Raw genomic sequence first — 22,114 nt, forward strand, 5'->3', positions numbered from 1 at the left:
TCCCCCTGGAGTTTCCAGCATGTCATCGTGTGACCAGGGACGGTTTTTGCTATGGGCAATGTGGGCAACCGCCCAGGGTGCAATCTACTTGGGGGCGCACAAGCTCCGTCCAAAAAAAAAAAAAAATCGTTTCTAGACTAATATCGCTCATTTCCATGTCAAGTTGGTGCAGTGGGCGCTAAGGCGCCCCTACTATCACGTCAACTTGCTGCTGAGAGTCATGTATACAGGTCGTGTGTGTCAGAAGAAAAGGCAAGGGGGAGGGGGGCGCGGGGGATCAACTTGTGACTGCAGAGGCTGTGCGCAGGTTGTGAGTCTCAGGAAAAGCAAAGGGGAGGGGGGCGGGGGATAGACTAACCTCTGATATGAAAGATCCCAGGCCAAACAACACAAACTGCTGCTTCCAAATAAATTGTATTTCATTCATAAAATTAATATAGACCCCTTATAGCTACATGTAATTTATTGGGTTATGTGAAAATGCCAAAACAACAACAACAACAACAACAACAAAAAGTCAATGGAGTATCATGGACAAAAGGCCAAAAAAACATCAGGTGCCCAGTTCAGAAAGAGAAGGAGAGAAGAAGAGGAGAAACGTTCAAAAGATAAAGGTATGCAAGTCTCTGTGTGACGTTAATTGTGCATGTAATGAAACAGTAGCCTATACCCTATTTATTAGCCTCTTGCTAATATGTTGCCACTTAGCCACAGAAGTTTTTTTTTTTTTTTTTTTTTTTGGTTTTTAGTTTTGCTGAACTAGCAACTATTAGAATTTTAGGCATCATGTCATGGAATTAATTTCACCCATAGGCTAGTTTGTGTTTGCAACACAACAAGTGCAAGTTGGTAAACAATACGTCCTGACTGTGGAATTTTTTATTTTTTTTGCTATACGTGGGTCTATGGTAACCTAAATAACTTCCTATACACTGACATGACATTTTGTAAGCTATATGTGATATAGCTTTATGAGTAATTTCTAGTGTGTTATTCTTAGTTAATAGGATGTTAACAAATGATAGACCCGATGTGGTGGGGGGTGGGGGGGTGGGGGATGGTTCGCCCAGGGCGCAAAACTAGCCAGGACCGCCTCTGCGACTGTTGTTAACTTTGTGAATTATTACCGTGAGGTTGTAGCTTGTTAGCGTTCTAGGTGTGTTTGAGGCGAGCAGACGACGGCGCGTCCTTAATGTTCATAATTCGTCCAGGTTCGGAGTGCGGGGCTCACATTACACATTACAACCCCCGGTATGTGTGTCATCACGTTGAAATACGACACACGCATGGCCCGACGTCATCATTAATCAATATAGGCCTATTTGAAATACATTCATCATGTCTTCCTTTTAACTAAAAGACGTTTTTGTAGGCTACCTTGTAATCAGACATGGGATGTTTATTTACCTTAAGTTTCGGAGGTAACTTCCTTCTTCAGAAAGGTCCAACTGACAGCCAGAGCAGCGCCTGTCAGATCCGGCAGACCTGACCTGACCGGGTGGCCGCGCACCGTGTGGCCGCGCACCGTGCGGTGCCAGCCGGTGCCGGCCGGCATCAGGTCTGCTGAATCTGACAGGTGTGCACTGCCGTAGGCTACTTTCATTATAAACCGACAACACAGACAACATGGTTGATTATTGATTGCGCAATGCGGCGATTCGCCGGTAATCGCACTGCGCGCATTTAACGATTTTGCGGAGGCAAGAGGAAAGTTGCATGATTTACACCGTATCCACGTTCGCGCTGCGTACGTGACCGTGCATGTGCTCGAGCATGAACGCTTGGGCACGGTACAAACTTTGTAATGTGAGTAGCCTCTAACTCATTCATTTCATTTATTTAGATGTAATAAAAAAGTCTTAAACTTCATTAAATTTGTAATTAAAAAATGAGCTGATACCTTGTCCATTTGACATGGTACACTTTACACTTTAGCACACTAACCACTTTCTCCATTATCTATTCAGATTACCTGCCTGGCATTAGTGGGAGGGTCCAACTCGGACATGATGATCCAGCGAATGCTATCCTCTACCATGACAAACAGTCTAGCCAGCATCTTCAACTGGGCGGGAAAGGGACAGAAGAGGGCCTTCGAAGACACGCTAATGCAGGACTGCATGTTTGATGAGCCTGCATCTCAAAAAACTATTGAAGTTAGTTTATGTGTATTTTAAATTTGATTATCACAATTAAACAAGATTGGATGCGTTTTCCTCACCATGAAATGAAACATAATCTACATAGATAAGAGTCATTCCATGGTGAGGGAGATGCATCCATTCTTAAGGCCGAGTGAAAATCTAGTACAGTAAAAACTACACTGCCTCTCTCTCTCGCTCTCTCTCTCTAGATAGATAGATAGATAGACACACACACCTTTATAACAAGTCTCTTTTTTTTTTAGCGGCTATTCGCCAATTTGACCACAAGTTGCTGGAATTCCCATACAGCGAGACTGTGAAGAAGTGGCTACATTATCCACCAGAGAGGAGTGGTGGAGTACCAAGGAAAGAAAAGAATTAGTTGTTTTCCTGTCTGTTTTGTTCATGTTGAACTGGGTCATATAGTTCCTAAGGATAACCTGTTGAGCTGCAGTGGAAGTATAGTAACAAAAAGAGGGACTATAAAAACTGTTACCTTGAAAGATATTTGGCTTATTCAGCCCATGTCAGTTTTCATTTAGGCACTGGACTATTGCTTTAGAACTGTTTTTTTGTTTGGTAAATTTGGAACATTTCTAAACATTTCTTGTTGAGAAATTGCAGAGAGCCCAGTATTTGTAGCTGTTTGGTGAGGCAGCAAAATGACTTTCAAATTAAAGTACTAAATAAATAGTAATAAAAAGAATGGTCTCTTCTTTTCATTCATCGAGAATGCAGTAAAGCAGCGGTTCTCAACCTGATGTTCAGCAAACCAAATGTGGTCGCAGAGAGGTGCCAGTTGCAAGTGTGGGCCCCCCAAAAAATGTCCTTGTAAAATGAGGTCCTGGTATAAAAAGGTTGAGAACCACTGCAGTAAATCATACTTAAAGACCCATTTCAGCACATTTCAACCTTCATCTGTATGTTTTTAATATGCCTCATTCAAGCCAAAAACAATCACTTTATTTTTTTGGTTGTTAGTTCTGTAGGGGTTGCTCCAAACTTGTCGACCAGTGAAATCAAGCTCACTCATTCTAATAACTGCCATATGTTTGAACCGTAGTGATGTCACTGGTACACAAGTTTTGAGCAACCCCTGCAGAACTATATAACACCCAAAAGAGTAAAGTGATTATTTTGGGCTTGAATGAGGCGTATTTAAAACCTACAGATGAAGGTTGAAAAGTGATGTAATGGTCCTTTAATAATAACATTGTTGCAATGTAGAATCAATGTAATTTCAATGCATTTATAGATGAATCAATATTGATTCAATGTTCGGATTGATTGACAATTCTACATTATTTCAATGTTGAACATAATGTAGTTGAATAAATATTGAATCAATGTTGAGACTGATTGAAAATTCAACATTATTTCAATGTTGATCATAACGAGCGCTTTCAATGTTATTTTCAACATCTGACATCAGCGTTGATTCAATCTTAAGCCATGACCATATCTCAATGTTGATTCAATGGATTTTTGCTTTCTGGGGAGGTAATGGCCTACATTTTACGAGGCGTGTTTGTGCCACGGTGTTACTGAGACAACACTTTTTGCTCTCCAGAGTTAACGTCACATGCAGTATCTAACATCACAGTTAGTCCACAGCTGTTCAACCCTCTGTCGTGTTCACCTCTTGCCCCTTACTTTAGTGCTCCCGGTCAAATTCAACCGGTCTGTTAAACTGCTCTTAAAATTAACACAATAATCATTAATCACCCCCCAAGTTTTTATTTAACACTTTTTTTCTCTGTCTTTCTCATAGGACGAAGTGGGGGCCAGGGTACGTCATCACTGCAAAAAGGTTTCCCTGGCCAAGGTTTCCCTGTGTCCTCACTGTGGGAGAGGAAGAACTGGAAGAGAGTGATTTGGTGTCCTTTCATCCTGTTTTCCTTATTGCTTTAATTGTATTATATTTTCATTTTTTATATAAAAATATGTAGTTATGAGATATTAATTTATTTACTTAAATTATACCATGAAGGTCACAGGTGACTTAGTGCATTTCAAGAAAATGACTGCAATTTTATCTTTTCCTCTCCCTAAATGCTGACAATTTTATATTTAAGCATAGTTGAAAATCTGATTGGCGCCAATACTCTTAAGATCTTCAGGTGTATCATTGAAGACATACAATAGAAATTTGAAAAATAACGCACGTACCTTAAATAAATGTTATACATGAGCTGTTAAGTCTCTGAACAAATATGCATAGATTGATGTTTTCATGTAACTACTCCTCAGAGGGACTCCAGGTTGACAGTATGTGGTATCTGTTATACCTTTATCCTATGGCATCTGATTACATGTCTTTCTTAGATTAAAGGTTAGGTTTTTCTTAGGATAAAAGTTTATAAATTGATGCAGCAGGTTAAAGGTTTATTTGAAATTTCTTGTGTGCACCTGGAGTTTACCCCATTGGAGGACTAATATTTGATGTTACTGGTGTGGTGTGGTAAATGCCACAAATAAAAGGTAGACAACATCAAAAGTGCTATATATTTAAGAAACTGATGTCTTTCACGTCTCAAAGTTTACTAATTAAATATAAATCTGCTACGAAGTTTTCTCTTACAAAATTGACAACTTGTTTTTATTTTGAAGTTTATTGTGCTCACTTCCGGTCCCAACCAGTCTCACGCTGGAGGTTGGCCTGAGACGGGAGCCTGCACCGGAAGACGCCTGACGCTGGAGGTCTGCAGCTAGATCGTGTTGATTTCCCACGTGACCAAGCATGAATGTACGTGTTTACTTAATAAAAATAAACGTAATGAAAATCATGTGTTATCACTGTCAGTCTCCGAAATCAACCGAATAAACAATCAATTACTCAATCAAATTTTATTCATATAGCACATGTCATACATCAAATGCAACAACAAGCGTTGAACATAAAAGGGTTGAAAAGAACATGAGGTTAAATAAAAAAGACGTCTTATTTTATTTCCCACCCGCAATTTGCGATGACCCGCCTCTATTCTGCCCGAAGCCAAGAGGTTAGTTGACACAGGTGAGGGACGTTTACAAGAACACATATTTCAGTTAATCCCAATTGGATTCATGGTCATCCCACATTTTGAATGATCCCTTTATATTTGGATTTTTACATGTAGCCTACCTATAATTTCATATGTAATGTAAATTCCTAAGTTTTGAAATCATTTAGCCTATTAACCATTAAAAAAAACAACAAAACAAACTCAATAATCATCATTTTGTTCAAGCTGTGAAGACAAAGAATGAAAGCATTAAATGCAGTCCAAACCATGGCTTTCTGTTGTGTTTAAATTTATACTTACTTCCTTCTCCAGTTTTTTGATTTCCATATCCCGACGGTGTTGCGGCGGTCAACAATCCTGCTTCCGGCGCCCCTCCAGCAGATGGCGCCCTAGGCAATTGCCTATACCGCCTATGCCAAAAGCCGGCCCTGTTTGTGATGATTTCTCTATATTCTTCATATAGTTCCATCAGCAGTTTCTGCTCCGCCGCTGAAAATGTCGAGGCTCTCCTTTTCCCCTCCTTTTGAGATGTTGTATCTTCGTTTCGACAATCGACTGTTCTTGGCTGCTTATGTGCCCCGTGAACGTGCGCACTTGAGGCTTGTTCAGACATGGCTAGAATTAGTGCTGACCTGACGCGGCTGAATCGCGTTAGTGGAACGGGTTGAGGCTTTAGTGAAAGTTGACGCTAATTCAAGCCAGGCTACATCACGTAAGCGCAGCTTTCTTTAGCTGCTTTCATGGAATAGCCCTCAGTGTGGTTTCAGGCAGGGTACAGGGTGTCTGTGGGGTCTTAAAAAGTCTAAAAAAGTCTTAAATTAGAAAATCAAATTTTAAGGCCTTAAAAAGACTTAAATTCAATGAATTTACGGCTTAAATAATTTTAAACAGGTCTTAATTTTCATAAGTCCGTAAAGCTACCTCAAATGCTAAATGAAAAGCTCCCAAAACAATTCATTATTATATTATGACTACAACGATAGTAAGACGATAGCTCACTGAATGCAAATTTAGCGAGGCCTGGCTTGACAGGCCTCAAATTGGAGGAAATCTGGGTGGCACAACCCCTCCAGTCGTTTCACCTGCACCACCAAGAAAAAAATTACAACAACTGCACCGGCACCGTACGAGTCCAAAAGGTAAAGAAACTTTCCAGCTACAGCAGCGCACTGACATAGATTTTGTAACAAAGCGAAGAGGTGCCACTCTGCTCTATTTTCACTGGCTAACAGCAGCACACTGGCTTAGCTTGTCTATTCAGAGAAGAGGTATCACTTCGGCTTATTTTTCAATCTATGTTATCACATGCATACTACTGCTCTTTCATTGGTAGCTGAATTATTAGGTCTGTTTGATAAGTAATTTACAAAACAAAACAAAAAGTATTTTTTTTAAACAAATAATAATTAGACATATTGTTAAATTATTGGAATCAAGCTTACTGGTAAACATCTACTCCTCAGGTGAAATAATTACTGATGCATCCTCTTGCCATTTTTGTTCAATTATTAATAACATATCATTTTCAACTTTTATTGATATAACAACGTAATTGTTAGATAAATAAATAAATAAAGTGTTGTTTATTTGTAACCTCAATTAATTTAAAGTAATTTCTATTTCATTTGTGTGCATTTCAGTCATTAACATTAAAAACACACTCTTTTTTGGTAATAAAATAAGAGTAAAAGGTTAAAAACGGAATTCCTAAAAATTAAAAGGGAAAAAACGGAATTTCCAAAAATTTAAACGAAAAAAAAAAACGGAATCTGGGAAAAAATAAAACGGATTTTATAGGGCCCTAATTGTACATTCAGTCAGTTAGCCAGTTAAGTCAGTCTGTTGTTCATGCAGCCCCCCCGCCCCCCCATGCTGTGATGGAAATGATAGAAAAAATAACCAGGGAAGTTGAAAATGATGAATATTCTACTGGAATTTTTATTGACTTACAGAAGGCGTTTAATACTGTAGACCAGTGTTTCTCAAATGGGGGTAAGCGTACCCCTGGGGGTAGCCTACTTGGAGGAACTCCAGGGGGTACTTGAGATTTTTTAAAATTATACAACACGTAGATCCGACCGAGCAATCTGATTGGTCAATCAGACGTTTAGAATGTGCTCAAATGAGCATGACAGCACGGCTAGCCTTGCGCCAATGAAAAATACCTATAAACAGGTAGAAGATAAATCTATACCTTTTTCAGTCGCCACCAAATACAGGGATTGTTGTCTGTTCATAATGTGGTTTATATTGTTTTTTATATTGTTTTCTATGTATACTGTATATTGTTTATGTAAATAGCATTGTGTGACTGAAATAACATACTACTACTACTACTACGCTGCTGCCAACAGGACAGGATTTCCCTGCATGTGGGCATGAAAACACCAGGTTTTGTGTGTGTGTGTGTGTGTGTGTGTGTGTGTGTGTGTGTGTGTGTGTGTGTGTGTGTTTCTCCACACAGGAGGCGACTCTCACACCTCAAATGTCACACAGAGACACTGAAGAGTCATTCGACCAAATCCTGAACCCCGGGTACACAGGCTCAGTGAAGGTGCTGTTGAAGGTGTGGAGGTGGATCAGTGTGTCAGAGGAGACGCTGTAGAAGGACAGAGAGCCAGCAGGCCAGTCCAGATACACTGCCACTCTGTTAGAGGAGGGGGAGGCACGGATGGCTGTTCCTCTGTTACTGTGTCTGGCAGAGAAACCACCACCAGTGCAGGTCAGAGTCCAGGACTTGTCATTCCTGCCAAGCCCACAGTCATCGCTGTTTCCTTTACTGCTGATTCCTCGGTAAGTCACTGCCAGAGAAACCCCTCCTTCCCTTTCGACCTCCCAGTAGCAGCGACCAGTCAGACCATCTCTACACAGGATCTGTCTCCAGAAGTCAAACCTCTCTGGGTGATCAGGATATGGCTGCTCCTCTCTTCCTGCTGTCGCCTTCCTGTTGTCCTCAGACTGTCCACAAGGTTGAGGAGAGTGTTTATAGGAATTTTTGACCATTCTTCCAAAAGCGCATTGGTGAGGTCACACACTGATGTTGGTGGAGAAGGCCTGGCTCTCAGTCTCCGCTCTAATTCATCCCAAAGGTGTTCTATCGGGTTCAGGTCAGGACTCTGTGCAGGCCAGTCAAGTTCATCCACACCAGACTCTGTCATCCATGTCTTTATGGACCTTGCTTTGTGCACTGGTGCACAGTCATGTTGGAAGAGGAAGGGGCCCGCTCCAAACTGTTCCCACAAGGTTGGGAGCATGGAATTGTCCAAAATGTTTTGGTATCCTGAAGCATTCAAAGTTCCTTTCACTGGAACTAAGGGGCCAAGCCCAGCTCCTGAAAAACAACCCCACACCATAATTCCTCCTCCACCAAATTTCACAGTCGGCACAATGCAGTCTGAAATGTACCGTTCTCCTGGCAACCTCCAAACCCAGACTCGTCCATCAGATTGCCAGATGGAAAAGCGTGATTCATCACTCCAGAGAACGCGTCTCCACTGCTCTAGAGGCCAGTGGCGGCGTGCTTTACACCATTGCATCCGACGCTTTGCATTGCACTTGGTGATGTGTGGCTTGGCTGCAGCTGCTCGGCCATGGAAACCCATTCCATGAAGCTCTCTGCGTACTGTACTTGGGCTAATCTGAAGGTCACATGAAGTTTGTATCTCTGTAGCAATTGACTGTGCAGAAAGTCGGCGACCTCTTTGCACTATGCGCTTCAGCATCCGCTGACCCCTCTCCGTCACTTTACGTGGCCTACCACTTCGTGGCTGAGTTGCTGTTGTTCCCAAACGCTTCCATTTTGTTATAATAGAGCTGACAGTTGACTGTGGAATATTTAGGAGCGAGGAAATTTCACGACTGGATTTGTTGCACAGGTGGCATCCTATGACAGTTCCATGCTGGAATTCACTGAGCTCCTGAGAGCGGCCCATTCTTTCACAAATGTCTTGTTTCACAGTCTTCATGCCTGAGTGCTTGATTTTATACACCTGTGGCCAGGCCAAGTGATTAGGACACCTGATTCTGATCATTTGAATGGGTGAGCGAATACTTTTGGTAATATAGTGTATATCTGCATGAAATGGTTTGGTCCTGCAGCCGCGCTAGCTCTTCAAACCGATCGGACTTTGCTTTTTTTCGTAAGTTATCAACATGAATAGAGAATCCACCCAACTCCCGTCAAAGTACACAAGCCCTGATGGCAGAGCGTATAGTGTCCCCGCCTGCAATACAGGAGACCAGGGGTTCAGTTCCTCTCCCAGACAAGAAGGCATTATTACTTTATTATTATAATGCATCGTGGCGCGCTGTGACTGTATAGGTCGATTAATTTCTCTGCGGGACTGTGGCACAACAGAGCATAAAGTTGGCTTAATCCCTTTGTGATTTGGGTAGCACATGTACAGGCTTACAGGTGATGAATCGTCATCATCATTTTGCTTTAATTAATGGGACCGCCCGCTGCCTGCTGTTCGACATGCCATGAGGCGGGGCCCGTAAAGTGCGTTTAAAATCTAAATAAAATAACTGTGACGTCTGTGACGGCCGGGCCCCTGGCGTCCTGGGCCCGCCTCTGGCCCTGAGGTAAATACACCCCTAATGCTGCCAGACAGGGAGCGGACATGGGCTGGAAAACATTATGGTGTGGCCAGTGGCTGTGCATGAACAGGGACTGGTGTAGCCTCGGGGAAATGACTAATGCCAGACTTTACCAACGAGGGTTTTTGTGGGGGAAGAAACAGTGAACCAAATACATGCACATCAACCACAGGATGGTTTGAAGGATTCACTCCTGATTATGGATTAAAGTCTTACACAATTAAAGGTCTTACACATCACTGAGTGTTCCCTAAATAGAGTACCTGCAACTGGAGCAGTGACTCAGCAGCAACACAGAGTCAACAGCAGCAAAGCATCACTATTCATTAACTCTCTCTCTTTGGCCCGCCTCGGGAACACATCGGCGGCCAGGCCCTCCCTCTTAACTGTCGATTTAATGTCCAAACATGAAGGTTCAGTTCAAATCTCCACATCAAGACTGAAAATCTGCCTTTATTCACTTCAGTGCAGCGTATACCCAAGAACTTAGTCGAGTCCAACGCCTCTTTAACATCCCTCTAACTCTGCTGTTGGTTTCTTTTAATTATTCTTTTATTTGCTTGCTGCATGTTTTGTCCGATGTTTTCTTTTCAGTTATAAAGTGTATTGGGACCATACTGCACGGTGATTCAGCACGTTAAATCAAACTGATTGACTGCTCTGCATTTTACATGATCATTTTTGTTGACTTCATAAGAAACAATTACAATAAAATGTGTAAAACAAAAATGGATGACAGACACTAAATTATTTTCTATAATTAACCTGTAGGCAGTGATTTAATAAGTGATCTATTGTGCTGGTCAGAGATCTTCAGGTGGGTCGCTCCGAAGACATTAGAGAAGGATTTCATTCACCTGGACAGAGTCAGAAAATACTTCTTTGCACTTGTAAACCAGCTTTGCAGTGTGTCAGAGAGAAGGCACGTAGAAATCATAAAGAAAATCCAACACGCCGTCTCAAACTTGCAGATAAAACTTTATTAAAGAAGAAACAAGAAACAAGAATACACAATCGGATAAATGTCACATGACATAAACCCTCATGGAACAGAACCTGTAGAGTCATCAAATATAAGCATCAAGTAAAAAACAGCAGATAGGCTTGTATATAAAGAAGGATTTCCCTGCATGTGGGGATGAAAACATGATGTTTTCACAGTGTTGTGTGTGTGCGTGTGTGCGTGTGTGTGTGTCTGTGTGTTATTCCACACGAGGCGACTCTCACCCCTCAAATTCACACAGAGACACTGAGGAGTCATCTATGAAGAGATCAAACCCTGGGTACAGAGGCTCAGTGAAGGTGCTGTTGAAGGTGTGGAGGTGGATCAGTGTGTCAGAGGAGACGCTGTAGAAGGACAGAGAGCCAGCAGGCCAGTCCAGATACACTGACACTCTGTTAGAGGGGGGGGCAGGGATGTTGGTATGTCTGTTATTGTGTCTGGCAGTGAAACCACCATCAGAGCAGATCAGAATCCAAGACTTGTCATTCCTACCAAGCGCAGAGTCATCACTGTTTCCTTTCCTGCTGATTCCTCTGTAAGTCACTGCTACGTAAACCCTTCCTTTCCACTCGACCTCCCAGTAGCAGCGACCAGTCAGACCATCACTACACAGGATCTGACACCAGGAGTCAAACCTCTCTGGGTGATCAGGATATGGCTGTTTCTCTCTCACTCCTGTCGCCTTCCTGTTGTCCTCAGACAGGACGAGGTTTTTGTGAGCTGTGTTTATGTCCAGTTTGAGTTCACAGGAATCTGATGGAGAGAACAAGACACAACCAACCTGCTGTGGTTATTATCTGCTGATTAATCAACAGTTTGATTATTGATTCAACACTTTGATGATGACACATTGTGTCAGCTGTCCTCTTCATTAACAGCAGGATCTGAATGAATGGACGTCACAAACTGCTGTGGAAATTCACTTTACATCTGCAAGAGCCATTTATACACCAACTAAATATATCTATGCATATTGTCATTTGTCCAGGTCATAGGCATCTCAAGGAAATTTAATCAGATCAACTGGACTTAGTTTGTGGAGTTGTGAACGGCCATGACCCTTTCTCCTTCCACGAACTCAGCTTCACTTTTCTGTTTAGAGTTTTTAAAATTATATCTGTGGTTTTATTGGCTAAAAAAAATTGAAATGCACAGATGGTTTAATAAAATAATTAAGTGTTTAGGTGAGTGTGTTCACTGTTTTGACTGTATGGACACTGGAGAAATATGTAAAAACTAGAAAAGTGCAGTTTCAGGGGAAACTGCGTGGGCAAGCTGGAAGAGTAACTGTGGTGCGTGGTTTCCGAGCAGAAAATAAATTGTATCATGAGAAAGGTAAGGCGTTGGGCTTTCAACCTGTGTCAAAATTATTTTTCAACTCCCCAAAATGCCTGCCCTAGAGCGAGTTAAAAAACTGAGTGTTTCTCCCTCTCTCCCCAGATTTTGGGTTCCAGATATAATGGGAGTCTATGGGGGAGAGAGCTGGCACTCCTGCCTCGTTAAGTGTCAGCGTTTAAAAAGTTTAAGCTACTTTGCTTTTGTATTTACATTTTTCAAAGCAGAACTAGTTTTCCTACTACTTTACCCGAATTTATGCATGTGGAGTGAAAATTGTGGCCAGGAGAGCAAGCAAAAGACAAAAGCTGAGTTCCGATCCACAGTGTACTGCGACAGAGCTCCCTACTCCCTGCACAGGTAACGTCGGCTTAGGGAACTTCACTTCACGAATTTACTCCAATCGGAACACCCTGCAACGTCACAGCTGTTTCCAGCCGAGTTTCCAAAACACACCCCGGTGGTGAGAGAAATAACCGCCGCCGAGCCGCCTCGTCGCCACACTGAACATGGCGGCGCACCCTGTGTAGTCCACTGCACAGGGAACTACAGGGCGACTGGAACGCACCTAAGATGCGCACCTAAGATTAGAGGATTTTTCAGGGCTGCTGCACTCTAGCCGTGATGTCACTCACTCTAGCACTCCGAACATTCTGCCATTAGTGTGTATTGCGTCCAAAATTCCGACTTCAAACTGGAATTGCGGAAAAACGGAAAGTCGGAGCGGCTTGAAAATCGACGCACCGACTCTTCTCCACAAGACGCACGTTTTTCGTATTTGGTGCATGGATGCAGGTCAAAACCTCTGCACCCTGGAGCCCTCCGAAATTCATTGTGTGGCCCTAAAACGAAAGCTGTAGGAGGAGTTACGGGCCAAAAAATTTCTCCCTGGCAGGCTCTCCGAACATTCACTTCACTTCACTTCACTTTCACTTTATTGTCAGACTAGTCTGAAATTTGTCTTGCACCTCGGTAGCTCCATTTACAAACATTTAACATGTCAATGACATGACATTCCGACATTAGTATGTATTGCGTCCGGATTTCGGCTTCAAACTGGAATTGCGGAGAAACGCAAAGTCGGAGCGGCTTGAAAATGCACACGTTGCTGTTTGTCCACAAGACGCACGATCAAACATCAAATACCAAATAGCAAACATCTCCCAATTGGGCCGCACATTTTTCAAATTCATTGTGTGGGCCTAAACCGAAAGCTGCGGGAAGAGTAACGGGCCGAAAAATGCATGGAAAAATAAAGACAGAAAGAAAAAAATGAAAGAAAGAAATAGTAGGAAGAACGTGAGTGTGCAAGCTGCCAGCTTGCCCACTAATTAGTTTGTAAAATGTGTAAATAGTAAAGGAATAAAGATTGTCTTTGTGGTGGAGCATCAAATGTGATTTTGTTTGGTTCAACAGGTAAAAGGAGCTGAGAACAAGCAGCAGAAACTGCAGCTGCAGCATCTAAACAGCTGAATGTTTGCTGCTTTGTGTTCAGGAGTCAAACTAAATCCACACTTACACTTCCTCAGACCTGGTTTCAGCCACTGCTCTCCACCATGGTCCACCCTGGAGGAAGAAACAGAGTCAGAGCAGCAGATTCTCTTGGATGATGGAAACATGGGCAGTAAATAACCTTCCCTATGAAGGATTTAGCAGACCACATCACTCATATCCACCATTAAACATGAAACAATGTTCCTCAGCCCTCTGTAAGACATTGTGTGTGTCTCTCCATACCTGAGAGCCTCCAGTCTCCAGGTTGGATCCTCCAGTCCAGCAGAGAGCAGCTTCACTCCTGAGTCTCCTGGATGATTGTAGCTCAGGTCCAGCTCTCTCAGATGGGAGGGGTTGGAGCTCAGAGCTGAGGCCAGAGAAGCACAGCCTTCCTGTGTGAGCAGACAGCCTGACAGCCTGCACACCATCACAAACACAATCAGTCCACCACATCATCTGCTTTGTGTTTTCACAAAAACCTACACAGGTTAGGAATCTGATCAGTGACATGAAGCTGCATGTAAAGCGCAATTTAAACATACAATATGTAATATGTTCTTTCGTGGTCCAAATATTCATAACTTAGCAGTGGGGGTTCAAGTGCTGTTGATCAATAGCACTGGCTGCTGAGATTTAAGTTCTGAAAACAGCCAATCTGATTTAGCACTTCATTTTGTTTTGGAGAATTAGCACAGAGGCCTTCGGGAGGATTTTCCTGCTGGTGACACTAAAGGAAAGGTCATAGGGTCACCTGGACCGGGACATTTAATGCTACAGGCAACATGAATGTTGTCACCAAGTTTCATGGTGATCCACCACAAAGCTTTGGAGATTTGCTGCTCTGGACCTAACTGCCGAGCGACCGACACGGTGATGTACAGGCCTCTGTTTCACAGCAGGGCAAGAAGGGATGAAGACAAAAACACTGAACAGATGATCCTGATATGGATATTACATGGTTACACTTTGCAGATTCAGGATCAATGAGCTGACAGAAACTGCTTTGAGTGAATGGACCTTAGTGTGAAATGTGACAAATCAGTCACAGTAAATGGACATTACCTGAGAGCCTCCAGTCTGCAGTGTGGACTCTCCAGTCCAGCAGAGAGCAGCTTCACTCCTGAATCCTGCAGCTGGTTGTTACTCAGGTCCAGCTCTCTCAGACTAGAGGACTGGGAGCTGAGAACTGAGGCCAGAGCTGCACAGCTTCTCTCTGACAGATTACACACACTCAACCTGAGGAGGAAGTAAAGATGGAAACAATAATATCACACTTGGGGATAGAACAATATGTCATGTGCTTGCTATGTCCAGTTATCTATGAACCTACACAGATTTCTTGGAGGCTTTGACGAGTGGCAGCAGCCCCAGAAGAGCCTCCTCTGAAGCAGAGTATTTCTTCAGGTCAAACACCTCCAGATCTTCTTCTGATGACAGTAAGATGAAGACCAGAGCTGACCACTGAGCAGGGGACAGTTTGGCTGTGGAGAGACGTCCTGAACTCAGATACTGTTGGATCTCCTCCACTAGAGAATGGTCATTCAGTTCATTCAGGCAGTGGAACAGGTTGATGCTTCTCTCTGGAGAGGGATTATCCCTGATCTTCTCCTTGATGAGCTGGACTGTTTGCTGATTGGACTGTGAGCTACTTCCTGTCTGTGTCAGCAGGCCTTGTAGGAGAGTCTGATTGGTTGGCAGTGAAAGACCCAGGAGGAAGCGCAGGAACAAGTCCAGATGTCCATTTGGACTCTGTAAGGCCTTGTCCACAGCACTCTGGTAGAGGTGTTTTAGTTGGGAAGTTGATTGTCCTTCTGACAGCAGATTGACTCCAGAGTTGATGAATGTCACAAAGACATGAACAGCAGCCAGAAACTCCTGAACGCTCAGATGGACGAAGCAGAAAACCTTGTCCTGGTACAGCCCACGCTCCTCTTTAAAGATCTGTGTGAACACTCCTGAGTACACTGAGGCTGCTCTGATATCAATGCCACACTCTGCCAGGTCTGCTTCATAGAAGATCAGGTTGCCTTTCTCCAGCTCCTCAAAAGCCAGTTTTCCCAGAGACAGGATCATCTCCCTGGTCTCTGGAGTCCAGTGTGGATCTGTCTCAGCTCTCCCATGATACTTGATGTTCTGCACTTTGGACTGAACCACCAGGAAGTGGATGTACATCTCAGTCAGGGTCTTGGGCAGGTCTCCTCCCTCACTGGTTTTCAACACCTCCTCCAGAACTGTAGCAGTGATCCAGCAGAAGACTGGGATGTGGCACATGATGTGGAGGCTTCGTGACGTCTTGATGTGGGAGATGATTCTGCTGGCCTGCTCCTCATCTCTGAATCTTTTCCTGAAGTATTCCTCCTTCTGTGGGTCAGTGAAGCCTCTCACCTCTGTCACCATGCCAACAAACTCAGGAGGGATCTGATTGGCCGCTGCGGGTCGTGTGGTTATCCAGAGGTGAGCAGAGGGAAGCAGGTTCCCCTTGATGAGGTTTGTCAGCAGAACGTCCACTGAGGTGGACTCTGTGACATCAGCCAGGATCTGGTTGTTCTTGAAGTCCAGAGGAAGTCGACACTCATCCAGACCGTCAAAGATCAACACAACCTGGAACTGCTCAAACCTGCTGAGTCCTGCTTCTTTGGTCTCAGTGAAGAAGTGATGAAGAAGTTCCACAAAGCTCAATTTTTTCCCTCTCAGCAGATTCAGCTCTCTGAAAGTCAATGGAAATGTGAAGTGGACATGCTGGTTGGCTTTGTGTTCAGCCCAGTCCAGAGTGAACTTCTGTGTTAAGACTGTTTTCCCAATGCCAGCCACTCCCTTTGTCATCACTGCTCTGATTGGTCGATCTCTTCCAGGTAAAGGTTTAAAGATGTCTTCACATTTGATTGGTGTTTCTGGTCTGGCTGGTTTCCTGGATGCTGTTTCAATCCATCTGACCTCATGTTCCTCGTTGAGCTCTCCACTCTCTCCCTCTGTGATGTACAGCTCTGTGTAGATCTGATTCAGAAGTGTTGGGTTTCCTGCTTTAGCAGTCCCCTCAAACACACACTCAAACTTCTTCTTCAGGTTAGATCTGAGTTCACGTTGGCACCCTGCGAGAGTTTCTGGATGAACAAACAACAAGAAACAACAACAAATGGATCTTTTATTAAATGTGAAACATGTAAATCTTCCTTGGAAATGTATTTGTTGGCCCCTTTCAGCTGTCAGCCAAACAACAGTCTCCAAAAACAAAAAGCTGCACATCCAGATCAGGATTTGGGGAGAATAAAGTTCATAGTTAAAAAACAACACAGCGTTGCCTCAGCCAGAGTGCTGCTGCTGCTGTCCTGGAGAATTCAGCGGGATGTGACGAGAAAATGGGAGGAACTTTTCACCAGGCAAGCAGGAAGTGGAAAAGCCGCCCACTGAGAAAAATACTACTGTGTAAAAAGTGTCAGAGGCTGAAAAAACTGAATTGACGATTTATGATATTCAGCAGATCTTGACATGAAAAAGTGAATTGCAAGGCCAAACAGAGTGTGAAAATGAAACAAGACCACAAAAAGAGAATTCCTTGATTTTAAAAAGGTTTGCAGTGGCATTAATGGCATTGTGTGCATAAAAAAATAATAATTTTCATTCTTTTGTTTTTCACTCCTAGATTTTGCGAGTGCCACTGAAGGTGGACATCAGGGTACAAACATTTAGCATTTTAGAACTGATGAATATGTTAGATAGAAAGCAGATATTCAGGAGGGGTTTATTCTAATCATTAAAACAGCTACTTACTAAAAATAAAAAGCTTATTTACTGCCTCGTGAAATTATGTTTTAATTTAGACACAGACATGAAAGCCTACTTAGGGTCACCTTACGGTGACCATTTAACATAAAATCTACAACAACACTTGTTTTAGAAATGTCTGTATTTACAGCAGAGGGTAGAAATACAAATATTTCCATTTTCCCATCATTCCTCCTTTCCATCCTGTTAAAGGAGTTGAAAGCCTCTTACTGCTCTGCAGACGCTCAGCCAGCTCCTCCTGCTTCATTCTCCTCAGGAAGTGCAGTGTGATCTGCAGAAAAGCCTCTCTGCTGCTCCACCTCTGCTCTTCCTCCTCACCGTCCAACACCTCCTCATCCTCCCTCTGCCTCTCTAAGCATTCTGGGTAATCTGGCCTCAGAGACCTCTGCAGGTTTTTCAGCTCCTTCTTCACAAAGGTGACCATGTTCTCCTCCAGCAGCTGCAACAGAAAAAGAAAAGAATCAGACTTCCACATTAAAATCTGGACACAAAACACCAAATCAATTCCAGGTCAAAGAGGCTGAAAGATGTAAAGAGAGCAGCACGGAGACGATTCTGAGCAGAATGGTTGTTTTTCAGTTGGTATGTTGTTGTACATTTACACACCATAAATATGGAGGCCAGGTCTGTTTGATGCTGCTGGGCAGACTGAGCACTGGGAACCTCTGAGCTCTGCTGGTGGACTCTGTGGAGGAAACACACACACACACACACACACACACACACACACACACACACACACACACACACACACACACACACATACACGCCCGCGCGCGCGCGTATCTCATGACTGTGAATCTGATAACAGAAAAACATCTGTTTTATCATTAGATTGAAATAATTACCCATAATCCACAGAGTGCTGTCCATCTTTCAAGTCAACAGATCGAGGCATAGACCAGTCACTCTTCATGGACACACAGCTGGGCTCAGATTCAGGTTCAGGTTCAGGTCCAGGTCCAGGTCCAGGTCCAGGTTCAGGTTCAGGCCTTCAACACAACACACACAGAGCTTTTCCTGTGAATAATGCTGCTGTGCTGATTTGCCTGCTGAGCTCTGAGATGGAGAACAGTCATGGACAGTCAGAGATCCTCGTCTTACCTCTGAGCTTTGGTCTGGCTGTCATGTTCTCCAGACAGAGTGGTTCTAGAGGCGGGGAACCTCCTCTTCCTCTTCCCAGCTGGTTCCATAGCAGAGCCAACACCTTGACACAAACACAGCGGCTGATTGATGACAACAAGCTTTCCATGACAGGATGTGTGCTGTCTTCCTGTCAGCACCATGTCACATATACAGAGTGGACGTAACACTCAGAGCAGCCGCCCTTTACATCAAACCCACTGAGCAGCTTCAGTCAAGTTGATCCAGGCTGTCAGACTGGTTGTTTCCTGCATTTTCACCAATGAAATGAGTTCAGTTCGCAATTTACCTTAAAAACATATTAAAACCCATTTTAAACATTTCAGACAAAGTTGATTTTATCCTAAGTATCAGACATCAATACTGAAAATTATGACACAATGAATATTTACTTATGTTAACACAGAAATCAGGTTTAGAAAGACTTCCCAGCTCCTTGTGGTCCCAGTCTGCTCTCAGTCCTCCAGCTCTGAAACACAATGTAGGAGCCTGTTCATCAAACATCTCTAATGATCCCTGGTCGGCTCTTTACCTGCTGAGTCACATCCACATCAAATCCAAGAGACTTTCAGCTTCACCTGGAGAGGAAACACAGAGAGAGAAGACGCTGCTGACTCTCCTGAGACAGTCCTGAGTATGTGTGTGTGTGTGTGTTCTTCTGATATTAAACTAATGTTCCTTCCTCATAACTTCAGTCTCAAAGTCCACAAGTTGATGTTTGTGGACTTTGGCCGTGGTTCTTTAGTTTATCTGATTTCAGTATTTGATAACTGATATGAGCAGGGAAAGGCCTCTTGAACAACAAAGTAATAAAGACATACTGTGCTGCACAAAAGTAATAAAGTAATAAATGTAAAACAGATACCACAATTCAGTCAGTTCTGGAGGAGATGAATCAAAGGTTGGAACTCCAAGCGAGAGGTGAAAACACACATCACTTCTTATTTCCCTGCAGTTTCTTGTAAATACTGGGATCCATATGCGTCCCTCCTCCAGCTCCAGTGATATAATTCCCACTAAATTTCTAAAATCCGTCCTCCTTGGCTTATGTCCCAGCCGGCTAACTATTGTCAGTTACTCTCACATCCAGCTCTATTCCTGACTATTTTAAAATTGCTAGTATCCAACCACTCCTCAAAAACCCTCTCTTGATCCAGCAGGATTAGAGAATTGTAGACTTATTTCAAAACCTTTTATGCAAAATGCTTTACGAACTCCCCCTGTTGCAGACCAACTCTAGAACCTGTTTGCAGGCCATAATATTTTGGACAAATGTCACTCTGGCTTTCAGCCCCAGTGCAGCACTGAGAGTGCCTTGCTGACATTCTCACTCAGGCTGATGAAGGTGAACTCCTGATTTTACTTGATTTAACCGCTGCCTTTGATACCGTCAACCGTGCCGTTTTGCTTTATAGGTTGGAACATTGGGTTGGCATTTCTGGCACAGCATTAAACTGGTTTGTTCTTACCTGAAAAATAGATATTTTAATGTTTGTATCAATGCTCCATGTTACTAGGCTAAGTACATTATAGATTATTGTAACTCCCTCTATTCATGCATCAGCCAATCTGCTTTAATTCCTTTATAGTTGCTTCAGATTATTAACTAGAACGAGCCATAGGTCCCCTTAGAGTTAACTGTAAGATTATAGTGATTGCATATAAAGCTCTACATGGCCTAGCCAGTTACATCTCCGATCTCCTTTTCTCATCCAATCTCCTGAAATCTCAGCCTTTTATTCATTCCCCACTCCAAATGCTGAACCAAGGATGTCCTGTGCAGTTTTAGCCTCAGCTCTTTGAAATAATTTTAATCAACCAACTCATTTTCCTGCATCCCAGGACTGTTTCAAGCAACCTCTTAAAACTTGCTTTTATAGGCCCTTCTGTAGATCTCTATCAAGGGTGTTTGAATTGACTTTGGATGTATATGTCTTCTCTGTCTGTGCTCTTTTTTATGTATGTTTTTTAATGTGTTTGTTTTTCCATGCATTTGTTTTTATTTTCCTCATGTTGAATGACTGTAACTGTGTGTAATTAAAAATGACACTATACTCTCAGTTTTTCTCATGAATTTGTGAGTTACTCTTAAATAAATTTACCACTTTAATCTATAAAATCCTGAGTTTTTTCTTGGAATATCATCTCTCCTTCCTCTGCTCCATATTTTTTTCTCTCCCAGCAGTGGCCCTAATATTAATACACCATCTATCTATCTATCTATCTATCTATCTATCTATACATAGATATAGATATATATCGATGTATATATAGATATAGATATGTTGAATTGTTTTAAACATTTGTCTTCATATTTTTTCAAAAAAAAATGTTAATAGTTGTTGCATAGATTTGATAATTTAATCTTTTAATCTTTTTAATCTCATCGTGTGGAAATCTGACAGAAGATGTTCTGCAAGAAGAAAAGTAAGTATGTCAGTATAAACTCTGGCATAACCAGTATAACCACATACTGGTTTTGTCAGAGTTTCAGAGTGGAACAGAGACTGAATCCAGTGGTGGTTATCTGCAGCCAGAGGAGCGTTGTTCTTCCCTGATCATCCACTAGATGGCAGCCTTGTACCCAATAACTCCCTGCTCATGTGTCCCTGTTTTCCTCAATTTGAGGTCCAAATCTGAAGATGCAGTTGAGGGTGTACAAATCACATTTACATACAAAACTGCTACCTAAAATGCATCATTTCCACAGCTTTAAATGCTGTGCATCTAAAACAGGCAAGTGTCAAATATGTGCAACATGTATCTAAAAGTTTAGTATTAATATCATACAGTATGATATGTACAGTATGGGAAATGTTTTTACATCTCATAGGCAATGTAACATGATATCATAATCATAATAGTATAAAATTTAGCCTTTAATTTGTATTCACCTCAAAAAAGTGGAGGCACCAAATGATTTTCTATAAATAACCTGTAAGCAGTGTTTTAAAAGGTGATATATTGTGTTATAGTCAGAGACCTCCAGGTGGGTCGGTCCTCAGACTTTAGAGCAGGATTTCATTCATCTGGTCAGAAAATACCGCTGCGCACTGTAAACAAGGAGACATGAAGAAATCATAAAGAGAATACCCTGTCTCTAATTTGTAGCTAGACTTTCATTAAAGAAGACAATGTTTCAGTAACAGAGCAATATTACCAATATTAACGTAATACACCATCAGATCAATGTCAAACTGCATTAAATTAAAACAAATACATAGAATAATAACATACAGTACCAAATATAAAATCTACATCAAGGAATATCTGCCATGATCAAACCTTTTTAGGAGCAAACCCTCAAAGAACTGAACCTCTAAAGACATGAAATGTAAGTTTGAGGTATCAAACAAACAAAAAGGAATTGTGATGAAGTATGGGTGTCACTGGTCCAATAATTCAGTTCATGTGGGAACAGAGGTTTTAAGGTGTGTATCCAGTTCGCTTCACCTCTTTTTAGAGGCAGTTCATGATTTTGGCCTCTAGGTGGCAGGCTAACCTGTTCTATGCCAATGAAACCTAGACTAGAAATATGACTGGAGTCACTGAGGTGGACAGCTACTGGATCTTCCTGCCATTCCTACAGACGCTACTTTTGTGTTCAC

This window comes from Myripristis murdjan, chromosome 24 (assembly GCF_902150065.1).
Source record: "Myripristis murdjan chromosome 24, fMyrMur1.1, whole genome shotgun sequence".
NCBI classification, from domain to species: Eukaryota; Metazoa; Chordata; class Actinopteri; order Holocentriformes; family Holocentridae; genus Myripristis; species Myripristis murdjan.